General features: G+C 40.1%; 1 pseudogene across 1 annotated transcript; it reads left to right on the forward strand.

The window, feature by feature from the left end:
- The first annotated feature begins 8,603 nt into the window (after positions 1-8,603).
- On the forward strand, positions 8,604-14,037 carry LOC311626871 (heat shock protein HSP 90-alpha-like; annotated as a pseudogene). Its single transcript has 3 exons — positions 8,604-8,623; positions 11,748-12,643; positions 13,020-14,037. The product of its transcript is annotated as a heat shock protein HSP 90-alpha-like (transcript).
- The last annotated feature ends 70 nt before the right edge of the window (positions 14,038-14,107 follow it).

Here is a 14,107-nt window from a genome sequence, read left to right on the forward strand (position 1 = left end):
TAGAACATTCCACCCCAAAGCCACAGAATATACATTCTTCTCAAGTGCACATGGGACATTCTCAAAGATAGACCACATTTTGGGACATAGGCAAAGTCTCTTCAAATTCAAGAAGATAGAAATCATATCAAGCATCTTCTCAGACCATAGTGGCATAAAACTGGAAATTAATTACAATAAAAATAATCCAAAGAAATCAAATACATGGAGACTAAACAACATGCTATTAAACAAGGACTGGGTTACCAGAGAAATCAAGGAAGAAATTAAAAACATCCTGGCAACAAATGACAATGAAAACACAACAATCCAAAATCTATGGGACACAGCAAAAGCAGTTTTGAGAGGGAAGTTCATATCCTTACAAGCCTATTGCAAAAAACTAGAAAAAATGGTAACAGATGAACTAACTCTACAACTCAAAGAGTTAGAAAAAGAGCAACAAGAAAAGCCCAGTGTAAGCAGAAGGAAGGAAATAACAAAAATCAGAGCACAGATAAATGACATAGAGACCAAAGAAACAATACATAAGATCAACAAAACCAAGAGCTAGTTCTTCGAAAGGATAAACAAGATTGATGGACCTCTAGCCAGGCTAACCAAGAAACAAAGAGAGAGGACCCAAATAAACAAAATCAGAAATGAAAGAGGTGAAATAACAACAGACCCCACCGAAATACAACAGATTGTTACAAAATACTACGAACAACTCTATTCCAACAAACTAAACAACCTGGAGGAAATGGACATATTCCTAGAAAAATACAAACTGCCAAAACTCAATCAGGAAGAATCTAAAAATCTCAATAGACCAGTGACGTGGGAAGAAATTGAAACCGTCATCAAAAAGCTTCCAGCAAACAAAAGCCCAGGGCCAGATGGCTTCACAGGAGAGTTTTACCAAACATTCAAGGAAGAACTAAAACCTATCCTCCTCAGACTATTCCAAAAAATCCAAGAGGAAGGAACACTTCTGAACTCCTTCTATGAAGCCAACATCACCCTAATACCAAAACCAGATAAAGACAACTCAATGAAAGAGAATTACAGGCCAATATCCCTCATGAACATAGATGCCAAAATCCTCAACAAAATTCTAGCAAATCGACTCCAGAAGAACATCACAAAGATCATACACCATGACCAAGTAGGATTTATTCCAGGAATGCAAGGATGGTACAATATCCGCAAATCAATAAACGTGATACATCACATAAACAAATTGAAAGATAAAAATCATATAATCATATCAATTGACGCAGAAAAAGCATTTGACAAAATCCAACACCCTTTCCTGTTAAAAACTCTTAAAAAGGTGGGAGTACAAGGATCATACCTCAACATAATAAAAGCTATATATGATAACCCACAGCCAACATTATACTCAATGGGCAAAAACTAAAACCATTCCCTCTAAGAACAGGAACAAGACAGGGATGCCCACTCTCGCCACTCCTGTTTGACATAGTTCTGGAAGTACTAGCCATTGCAATTAGACAAGAGGAGGAAATAAAAGGCATCCAAATTGGAAAAGAAGAAGTAAAGTTATCCTTATTTGCAGATGACATGATATTGTACATAAAAAACCCAAAAGACTCCATTAAAAAACTAATTGACTTAATAAATGAATTTGGCAACGTAGCAGGATATAAAATTAATGCCAAGAAATCCATGGCATTTCTATACACCAACAGTGAAACTACAGAAACAGAGGCTAAAAAAGCAATTCCATTCACCATCGCACCAAAAAAATTAAGATACCTAGGAATAAATTTAACTAAAGAAATAAAGGACCTATTTGCGGAAAACTACACGACACTGAAAAAAGAGATAGAGGAAGATGTAAGGAGATGGAAGAACATACCATGTTCATGGATTGGTAGAATCAACATCATCAAAATGTCCATACTTCCTAAAGCAATCTATAGGTTCAATGCACTCCCCATTAAAATACCAACGACATATTTCACTGACCTAGAAAGAACTCTCCAAAAGTTCATTTGGAACAATAAAAGACCCCGAATAGCCACAGCAATTCTGAGAAAGAAGAGTAAAGTAGGAGGGATCTCAATACCAGACTTCAAACTATACTACAAAGCCACTGTTCTCAAAACAGCCTGGTACTGGCACAAGAACAGACAAATAGATCAATGGAATAGAATTGAGAACCCAGATATCAACCCAAATCACTATGCTCAATTAATATTTGACAAAGGAGGCACGAATATACAATGGAGTCAAGACAGTCTCTTCAATAAATGGTGTTGGGAAAATTGGACAGACACATGCAAAAGAATGAAACTAGATCACCAACTTACACCATTCACAAGGATAAACTCAAAATGGATACAGGACTTAAACATCAGACGGGAAACCATAAAAATACTAGAAGCATCCACAGGTAGCAAAATCTCAGACGTATGCCAAAATAACTTCTTCACTGATACTGCCCCTAGGGCAATGGAAGCTAAAGAGAAAATAAACAAATGGGACTACTTCAAAATAAAAAGCTTTTTTACAGCAAAAGAAACCATCAATAAAACAACAAGAAAGCCCACGGTGTGGGAGATCATATTTGCAAATATTACCACTGATAAAGGTTTAATCTCCAACATTTACAGACAGCTTATACAACTAAATGAAAGGAAGATGAATGATCCAATTAAAAAATGGGCAATGGACCTAAACAGAATATTTTCAAAAGAAGACAGAAGGAAGGCCAAAAGGCACATAAAAACATGCTCAAAGTCACTAATTATCCGAGAGGTGCAAATCAAAACAACAATGCGGTACCATCTCACACCTGTCAGAATGGCCAACATCAACAAATCAACAAACGACAAGTGTTGGCGAGGTTGCGGAGAAAAAGGAACCCTCGTGCAGTGCTGGTGGGAATGCAGACTGGTGCAACCACTGTGGAGAACAGTGTGGAGTTTCCTCAAAAAACTGAAAATGGAACTCCCATTTGACCCAGTAATCCCACTTCTAGGAATATATCCCAAGAAACTAGAAACACCAATCAGAAAGGATATATGCACCCCTATGTTCATAGCAGCACAATCTACAATAGCCAGAATTTGGAAACAGCCTAGGTGCCCGTCAGCAGATGATTGGATCCAAAAACTATGGTACATCTACACAATGGAATACTATGCTGCCGTAAAGAAGAAGGAATTCTCATCATTTGCAGCAACCTGGATGGAATTGGAGAACATCATGCTGAGTGAAATAAGCCAATCAACGAAAGAGAAACACCACATGACCTCACACATCGGTGGATGATAAAGATCTTTATAAACTGATGAACCAAGAGACAGATATAGAGAAAGTAAAGCAACAGGCAGACTGTCAAATTACAGTGGGGAGGGTAGGGATATCAGGGGGAGATAATAGATCAACCGAAGGACTTGTATAAATGCATATAAGTACAACCAATGGACATAAAACTATGGGGAGGGAGGGGATGTGTGGGAGGGAGGGAGGGGGGCAATAAAAAAAAAATCAAGAAAATATGTAAAAAATAAATAAATAAATAAATAAATAAAAATTAAAAAATAAAATAAAAAAAATAAAAAAGAAAAAATAAATCATGAATTAAAGGTCATATCATTTTTTGAGCACTTTTTCACAATCTTCAACATTCAACTATGTCATCATTATTGTGTTTCTTCTAGTATTTGTTTCTTTGTCAGCTGAAAAAAAGAGACAGCAATCAACAATGCGATATGTTTGATGAAATGTTTGACCTTTAAATATCTCATGAAATTTGGAGCTGATTGGCCTACAAATGCTTTTGATATATTTGATGGTATATTTTTTACAAATATATATTTCATCACAATGGTGGTAGCATTGAACACATGTGAAAGAATTTCTTAGACCTGAATCCAAAAATTAATCTGACATCTATCTAAAAATAGAGATGGTTTCTCCCTTTTATGTCCCTTTCTCTATTTTTAAGAGCTCACTACTTGTTCATTTGCCTTCCCCAGATGTGATCTGGAAGACAGAAATCTTTTTATAAAGCCTAGCTGGAAGAGCTCACAGATATACAAAGGTGCTGATAACACCAAAGGTGCAACTTACGTCAAAATATCACAGAACTCAAAATTTTAAAGATCTGTTGTTGCCACTTCATCTTCCATTATTAAATGCATAGAAACCACAAGGTGTATATCTGTGAGAATTTTGTGAATTAACAAACATCCAAAATGCAGAACTAATGGGGGTGACATTTAGGCTTTGAGGCAGGGCTAAATTCAGGTTTTTAAAAGGTTGGTCAGCTGTTCTATGCAGATGTTGTTTTTATCTAGTGCTCAAATCATTTCATCATACAATCATGTTTCTTGAAGAGGCAGCAAACTTGAGGCTTGGGATATTTTTAGAAGAGGTAGTTCCTATATGTAGATGCACTTAGGAATTTCACAAAACTGGGTCCACGCCCATGGTCTAAAACAAGGTTTCAAACTGGGTCCTGGCCTATTCCTAGGCCCCCAAATCACCTTGTGAATCAAAATTGAATTTAATATCTTGAATTGTTACCAAGCCCATAGTCCTGTAAAATATTGTTCTATAGCCATGCTTTTCCACAGCAATATATCTGAGGCATTTCCCAAAGGCTATCCTGATAATAAATGAGCCTATTGTGTGACAGGTCTGAAAAAAACAACACGTGAATTTAAAATAATAGAAGAGAATAAAATACATAACATCATAGTCATGTATTGTATGTGAAAGAGGAAGCTTTTGTGTGTGTGTGTGTGTGTGTGTGTGTGTTTGTTTTGGATTATGATACAAAATGTATTTTTTAGGGTGAGTCAATAAAATAGATTTGAAGGCTACCACGCTAGATTACTATTTGCAGATTTCTCACCCAATGTAAGCTATTAATAAGAGAGGAAATTAATACAAACCTAATGGAAAATAATTTTCAATAAGTTTCATAACCTTGAAATTATCCACAACCTCTAAATCAGTTATTTCATCTTCGGATATCTACCAAAATCCAGACAAAGATTTTTTTTTACATAAAAAATGTTCACTATACTGTTATTCATTTCACTGAAACCCAAAATAGCTTAAATGCTTAATAACATGGAAACAGTAACTCAATTTTAGAATATAAAAACTGGTTGAGCATTGTATCATCATTAATAGCACATTTTCAGAGGATTTATAATGATGTGGGTAATGTTTATGATATAATATTAAATTTAAAAAGATTCCCTGTACCCTATAATCTTAAGAGTTGTAAAAAACTTGCTAGAATAGAAAATGTTAAAATACTGGTTTTCTAAATGGCTGAGTTATGGATGACTTTCAGTCTCTGCTCCTCTATATTTTTCAAGTTTTCCACAGTACATGTGTGACATATCTATTGTCTAGGGCGGGAAAGGTGTTTCTTTCAAAAAACAGTTCCCTCTCCCCAGGAGGGTCAGTGTACTTTCTCATCAGTGAGTTAACAGTGTCATCATTTGCTATTTTTCAAGGACCCCACCTCAGATGACCTCCCCACACACACACCCATCCCTGTTGGCCCAGAGACAGTAACATTTCCCTTCTTTAAATGCATTTTCATGGTGTAAAATGACCTTCAAGATCCTGTGTCACACTCTTCCTGGATGATTAGCACAAAAGCAACAGCACCTGGGTCAGGGTGTCTTGTCTCTCGGGCAGCATGCCCAAAGGTATCAGTGCTTTTCTCAAGAGCAGCATCTCCGTTTCCTATCCCGCTATAGCAAACCACCACAACCCGGTGGCTTAAAACAGTGGTCGGCAAACTACAGCTCACAAGCCACTCTGAGGCTTGTGAATAATTTCAAGGTGTATGAAACTTATTGAAAATTATTTTCCACTAGGTTTGTGTTAGTTTTCTCTTATGGATAGCTTACATTGGGTGGGAAATCTGCATATAGTAATCTAGCGTGGTAGTCTTCAAATCTAGTTTATTGACTCACCCTAAAAAATACATTTTGTATCATAATCCAAAACACATGCGGTTCTTTGGCCCCTTGAGTTTTTAGCAAAGGCCAGCTTAGGAGTACCCTAATTAAGTTAATAACAATGTACCTACCTATATATTGTAGTTTAAGTTTAAAAAATTTGGCTCTTAAAAGAAATTTCAATCGTCGTTGATATTTGGCTCTGTTGACTAATCAGTTTGCCGACCACTGGCTTAAAACAACTCAGACTCATTATCTCACAGTTCTGGAGGTCAGGAATCCAAGATGGTTCTCTCTGGACCAAAAATCAAAGCATCACCTGGCCTGAGAACAGCAGGACATTCTAGATGAGACTGTTCCCTTGCCTTTTCCAGCTTCTCAAGGCCCCTTTCTCTGTCCTCAAAGCCAGCAGCTTAGCATCTTCAGCCCTCTCTCTGCTTCCGTTCTCACATCACCTTCTCTTGTCGGACTCTCCTCCCTCAGTCTTCATTAGGATCCTTGCGATTACAGTGTGCTCACCCAGATGATGCAGGTTAGTGCTCTACCTCAATGTTCTGAACATAATGACATCTGCAAAGTCCCTTTGCCATGTAAGTAACATAGTCACATGTTCTGGGGATTAGGACATGGATATCTTTAGGGGGAGGGGCCATTATTCTACCACCACCAGATTAGACAGACAGTCTGAAACTGGGAGTTCATCCCTCTTGCATACAGACAGAGTGGTCTGAAACTGCAGTGCCAGTTAGCCCTCCCAAATGTGTACAGACTCCTGATTTTCCTGTAGGGGGCGACATCCATTAGTAACAGGGTCTGTAACTCAGTGGTTGGCGCTGGCCAAAGGTTCTCAAAGGGAAGAGAGGGTTCCTAGCTTCTACAGCATCACAACCTGCAGACAAGGTGCAAACACAGCCCCAAGTAGATGCTGGAGTTGCTATCACGACTCCGTTCTATGCTGGTCGCCTAGACGATGGTTATGTAGAAGGTAAGTGAGCCGAAGAAGAGAGATCATGAGCTCAAAAAATTCAGAGGTTAACAATAATAATGAAAACCTTAGATACACACAAGTTTGCTGTGAAAAAACAATTTTTAAATCAGAGATTATTCTAACTTGCTTTTTTATTTTTTTTAAATATATTTTATTGATTTTTTTACAGAGTGGAAGGGAGAGGGTTAGATAGCCAGAAACATTGATGAGAGGGAATCATTGATCAGCTGCCTCCTGCACACCCCCCAGTGGGGATGTGCCCGTAACCAAAGTACATGCCCTTGACCAGAATTGAACCTGGGACCTTTCAGTCTGCAGGCCGACGTTCTATCCACTGAGCCAAACCGGTTTTGGCCTTTTTTTTTATTTTAGAACTTTAAAAATTCCTACAGCAATGCAACATTGAAAAAAAAAATAGAAAATATAGTTAATTAAAAAGCTATGATAAAAATTTTGTTTTTATGTCCCATTCAAAGCTGAATATGAAACAAATAAGAGTCCGTTTTGTTTTTTAAACCCCTTTTACAGAGTTGTGGGTTTAGAACATTAAAATTCACTTAAACAACTAAATTAAACTTCAAAGCAGTAAGAACATTTGGTTATTTAACGATCCTCACACCTTCTGTTTGGGTTTATTTGCTTAAACTCAATAGTGTGCTATTTTTAAAAGATTAATTTCACTGAATTAATTAATTTGGAGTCACAGTGTTCTCCAGGCCCCTCCGCCCCGCAGCTGTGCTTCTGTAGCCTTCTGTGCTTCCCACCTTCCTTCAAAGCTGATGAAATAAAATGCCAGCGTTCATGAGCCTTTCCCTCTAACTCCTCATTGTGGACAAGAAGGTAAAGAAATCTGATTCTTTTCCGTCTGTCTCTCGGCTTTTTCTTCTCAAGGTATTATCCTGCCTGAAATAGTCCAGCTTCTGCCCTATTTGCTAAATTTCTGCCCACCCCTCCAAAGCTCAGCTTCCTCACTGCCTCTTCCCCCCAGTCTAGGGGAGCCACACAGGCCAAGGCTCTGAGTTTCTCCAGACTCGATGAGCTACCCCAAGTCTGACACTTCATCACCAACGTTCTTGCCAAGCATCTTCATGTAGCCTGATGTTATCTGCCTCATCTTTTATGTTTTTGAGGGCCTCAGCTTGGAGAGGTCAGGCCACTGTCCCAGAGTCACACAGGACACTCAGGAGTGGCTGGACCCTCCAGCCAAGTCTCCAAATCCTTTCCCAGTGCCTGAGACCCTGCCCCAGGCTGCCTCTTGTGTCATCATATTGCCCAAAGCAGGTCTTCTCATGTGATCATGGATTACCCTTTCCAATATTTGTATCTTTCCATCCTAGATATTATAAACTGCTTGAAGGTGATCATATTTCTTCATGCAAAATACAGCAAATACATATTCAGCTCTTACTCTTTGCCAGGTACTGTGCCAAGTGATAAAAATGGAAGGGTAAATTAAGACAATCCCTACCTTTAAAGTTCTTAGTCGGCTGCAGACAGAACTGAGAAGTACATCACCACAATGACACCTCAGTGTGAAAAGTGTCCGAATTCAGGACAAAGCAAGGGGGGGGGGGGGGTGTCTAGGCAGCCTGGGGTCAGGAAGGTCTCTCCAAAGGGAAAATCCTCTAAGTGAGACTGAAAGGCAAGGAAAGCAGAGGAAGGGGGGGTTCACCATGAGCCAGGTGTCACTCAGGTATCACCTGGTTCAATCCTCCCAGGAACCCTAGTACAGATGTGGGGAGGGCAGAGGAGGGGAGGTAGTTATGATCCATTTACTGATTCGCCATCCACTGTTAACACCAACAAACTCCTATGCAGCACTTCTTATGTGCTGGCGCTATTCCAAATACTTCACTTACATTAATTTAATTAACAACCTTTCAGGGTAATAGGATTGTCCTTATTTTACAAGTCAGTAGAGTGGGCACAGAAAGGTAAATATCTTTTCCACAGCCACACAGTAACTGGATTTAAATTTATTGGCAGTCTAGCTCCAGAGTCTGTGCTCATAACCACCACACTATGCCAACTCTACCAGACTATTTCTTCATCCCTTGAATATTTATATTGGCAAAAGTAATGCATATTCTTACTAAAAATGCAATAATTAAAAACTGTGCAAAATGTCATTTTTTTTATACTTCACCTGATATAATCTCCAGTATTTTGGGTGAATTTTGAAGCTAAATATTATTATGCCCATTTTATATATGGGAAAAGTGAGTCTTAGAAATGCTAAGTAACTTACCTGGGGTCACAGAGTTGAAATTCTGGGATTCAGAACTAAATCTTTCTAGGTCTACCATCTGTATGGGAACTGCCAAGCACGCTGGGGAGAGTGAAGAGGAGCCCAAACTGATGACCAGCATGTGCTCCGCAGGCACAATCAATGTGGGCTGCACATGTCACGCTGATAAAACCAGCTCTTCTTGGTGATGCACAGGCAGAAGGGACATGACCCTATTGGGCTTTTCTTGTTGGTGATGTGCAAGGCAGAGGGGACATGATCCTCTTGGGCTTTTGGGGAAAGCATGAGAATGTGGAGACTGAAATGTCAGAAACCAGAATCTGGATCAAGGCAGTGGAAAGAATAGGTCAACACTCATGATCTCAGTGGAATGGAGCAATGGAACCTGATGACAGTGAGGGCAGGGTCTCCAATTTGGACAGAGATCTGAAAAATGAGGAAGGAATACACATCCCAGTGAGAGGGAATAGCATGCACAAAGCCATCAGAAGGAAGGGGGCAGGATGCTCACAGGGAGCTGTTAGTAAGAATCTACACTAATAAAAGAGAAACATGCAAATTGACCATCACTCCGCTATGCCCATCAGCCAATCATGAGGAATATACAAATTAGAAGGACAAAGATGGCGGCCACCCAGAGACAGCAGACACTGGCTGGAGCCTGCAACAAAAACAAAAAAGACAGACTCTAGCGGGAGCAAAGGCCTGGGTCTCAGGTGCCAGAAGAAAACCGGTGCTGGAAGCCAAGGGAAGGAAGACCTGTTGCATGAATCTCTTTGTGCAACAGGCCTCTAGTGTGAAATAATAGTCTTTTGAGAGGCAATTTGGCAGTTGGTATAAGAATGTTCAATGCTCATACTCTTCAACCCAGTAAACCTCTTTCAGGTTTCCATCATAGAAAAACTCCTTGCACATGAGCACATTAATCCGTTGAAGATGGCAGTGGTAAAACAAAACTCTGGAAACAGCCTAAGTGCCCATGTACAAGGAAATGGGGGGGGGGGGGGGGGAAGAAATAGAACATCATCTTACAAAACACCAGAAAGCAATTAAAAGAAATGAAGTAGACATAGATATATAGATATGTAGCTTGGAAATATCTAGAAGACGTAGTAGTTAAAGAGAAAAAGAAGATTATTGGCAAGTCTGTTCCAAAAGTATCCCGGATCCATCACCCTCTGGTTTGGCCCCTGGCATTGGCAAACAAGGTTAATCCTTCCGTGGCATGGGGCATGCTGCTTTCAGAAAACTAAAGTGGAAAGCTCTTTCTGAGGACACTTTCACTGCGTTCATGACTGGTCAGACTGAGGAAATAGTCCATTGAAGTACATGTTAGGGGCACCTGACGTTGTATTGATTTTCTGTTATTAAATCTGAATTTCTCTGGAGGTACCAAGGTAAGCTTGATTAACGTTCTCTTTCAAATGATCCCCAAGTGGCAGCTTTTTTGCCTGTAATTCAAAGCCTAGTGCAGCTCCTTGTCAAACGGTTGCCAGGAGATAGAAGAGCCACCTCCCCCTCTCCCTGCCATGGCAACGTGCCGTTACTTCCTAATCCATCTTTTTTCTGTGGAAGTCTATGTTTCCGAGAGTGGGGTGCAACCCTTGATTAGCTAATCTGGCAGAGAGAAAAGAACCTTCTAACCTTCCTCTGCTCAGAGATCTCCTTACATGGTCTATGATCTTGCCCTATAGCTGCCATCATTCTTTTTTATTCTCTCACAGCTTCAGTGAGACACTTCTGGAAACAGAAATAAACTTTGAACCCTTAAAAGTACAATATTTTAACCTGGCCAGGTGGCTCAATTGGTTGGAGCATTGTACTGTACACTAAAAGGTTGCAGGTTTGATTCCCAGTCAGAGCACATGCCTGAGTTGTGAGCTCAATTCCCAAAGTTGGGCATGCAGGAGGCAGCCAATCAATGATTCTCATAATTGATGTTTCTTTCTCTCTCTCTCTCCCTCTTCCTTCTCTCATAAATCAATAAAATATATTTTATAAAATAAAAAGAGATACCATCAAAATTATTTCCAGTTTATTAAAAATTCATATATCCAGGCTCCAACTCAGAAATTCTGATTCAGTAGTCCTGGAGTGAGGACCAGGAATTCCCATTTTTAAAAAACTTCCCAGTAAGTCTGATGTCATATGAAATGTGATGAATATGTAAGTGTTCTTTTTTCCTTTTTAACAAAGAAGGAATGCTTGTTGCACACACATCTAGAACTTGTAATCTCATGTCCATAAATCTAAATAAAGGTAAAATGCCATAAGGAAAGATGAGAAGGAAAGAGCTCCTTCCTATGCTCTGACTGCATTTCTAGAGTGACTGATCACAATGGCTGGAGCATGGTCCCAACACACCAAGGTTATGGGTTTGATCCCCACCAGGGCACATACAAGAATCAACCAATAAATGCATAAATAAGTGGAACAACAATTTCTCTCTCTCTCTCTCTCTCTCTCTCTCCCTCCCTCCCTTCCCAATCCCATTCCTCTTTCTCTAAAATCAATTTTTAAAAAGATATGCATCAGGTTGATTCTGCATCCTTGTGCTGCATTGCTGCAGAGCCTTGGCAGACCCGTGGAGGAAAAGGAAGTGGAGACATTTGCAAGATCGAAATCTCACTATTGTGGATACTGAAATTGGAATAACCAAGGCTGATTTGATCAATAACCTGGGTACTAACGTCAAGTCCAGGACCAAAGCATTCATGGAAGCTTGCAGCCTGCTGTTGATATCTCTCTGATTGGCCAATTTAGGTGTCGGGTTCTATTCAGCCTATTTCTTGCTGAGAAAATGACTGCGATCTCCAAACACAATGATGATGAGCAGTTTGCCTCGGAGTAGTCTGCAGGAGGATCCTTCACAGTTAGGACTGATATAGGGGAACCCATAGGTCATGGAACAAAGGTTATCCTGAACCTGAAAGAGGACCAGATGGAGTACTTGGAGGAGAGATGGATCAAAAAGATTGTGAAGAAGCACTCTCAATTTATTGGCTATCTCATTACTCTTCTTGTTGAAAAGAAACATGATAAAGAAGCCTGTGATGATGAGGCTGAAGAAAAGGAAGAGAAAGAAAAAGAAGGAAAGGAGTCTGAAGACAAGCCTGAAATCAAAGATGTTGGTTTTGACAAAGGGGAAGATAAAAAGAAGGATGGGGACAAGAGGAAGAAAAGAAGATCAAGGAGAAGTACATCGATTGAGAAGAACTGAACAAAACAAAGCCAAATTGGACGAGAAATCCTAATGATATTACTAATGAAAAATATGGGGAATTCTACGGGAGTCTGATTAATGATTGGGAGGATCACTTGGCAGTGAAGCACTTTTCAGTTGAAGAACAGTTGGAATTGAGAGCCCTTCTTTTTGTCCCAAGAAGTGCTTCCTTCAACCTGTTTGAAAACAGAAAGAATAAGAACATTTGTTGGAAGCCATCCATTGTCTTCACTAGCAGAGAGGTGTGGATAAGGCTGGTCAACCTTGAAGCTCTGAAAGGTCAGAGCCAACCACCCACTGTCTAGTTGAGACAATGATGGCTAAAGCAACCTCCTCCTTTTAATCTTATGTAAATCCTTGCTGATTGGCTATTACTGGAATTGCCTGCCTAGAGCTATGGGTGGATCCATAGCCTTAATAAAAGGGATTTTTAGGCCAGAGCAAAACAGAGTCCTTCCCCTTGAGTTCCCGCCTGGCTCCCAATATTTCCAAATTAATATTTTCCAGTCTCTTTCATTTGCGTGCGGCCTCCTCCAAAGCCAGAACCCTGAACCTGAACTCTGAACCACATGGGACGTGAAAGGGGTACACTACAAACATTAAGTTGTATGTTTGCAGGGTTTCATCATGAATAACTGTGAGGAGCTGATCCCTGGATACGTGAACTTCATTAGAGGTGTGGTGGACTCTAAATAATGTCTGGAAGTTGTTGCAACAAAGCAAAATTTTGAAAGTTAACTGAAATAATTTGGTCAAAAATGCTTAGAACTCTTCACTGAACTGGCAGAAGATAAGGAGATCTACAAAAAAAATTGTGAGCAGTTCTCTAAAAATATTAAGCTTTGGAATCATGGAGATTCTCAAAATTGGAAGAAGCTCTCAGAGCTGTTAAGATACTACACATCTGCTTCTGGTGATGAGATGGCCTCCCTCAAGGACTACTGCACCAGAATGAAGGAGAACCAGAAGAATATCTACTACATCACAGGTGAGACCAAGGACCAGGTCGCTAGGTTGGCCTTTGTAGAATATTTTCCGAAGCACGGCCTAGAAGTGATCTATATGATTGACCCTATTGATGGGTACTGTGTGCAGTAGCTGAAGGAGTTTGAGGGGAAGACTTTGGTATTAGTCCCCAAAGAGGGCTTGGAACTTCCAGAAGATGAAGAAGAGAAAAAGAAACAGGAAGAGAATAAAACCAAGTTTGAAAACCTGTGCAAAATCCTGAAGGACATCTTAGAGAAAAAAGTAGAAAAGGTGGTCATATCAAACCGATTGGTGACATTCCCATGCTGCATTGTCACAAGCACATAGGGCTGGACAGCAGACATGGAGAGAATCAAGAAGACTCAAGCCCTGAGCAACAACTCAACAGTGGGTTACATGGCAGCAAAAAGCACCTGGAGATAAACCCAGACCATCCCATCATTGAGACCTGAAGGCAGACAAGAATGATAAGTCTGTGAAGGATCTGGTCATCCTGCTCTATGAGACCACGATCCTGTCCTCTGGCTTCAGTCTGGAAGACCTCCAGACACATGCTAACAGAATCTACAGGATGATCAAACTTGGTCTTGATATCGATGAAGATAACCCTCCCCCACTCCCCACCCCACCCCACACCCACCCCCGCTGACTAGAGCAGAGCAGCTGTGACAGAAAAGATGCCACCTTTGGAAGGAGACAATGACACCTCATGCATGGAG

Source organism: Pipistrellus hanaki, assembly GCF_964339955.1.
Source record: "Pipistrellus hanaki genome assembly, chromosome: 8".
In the NCBI taxonomy this organism is placed as follows: Eukaryota; Metazoa; Chordata; class Mammalia; order Chiroptera; family Vespertilionidae; genus Pipistrellus; species Pipistrellus hanaki.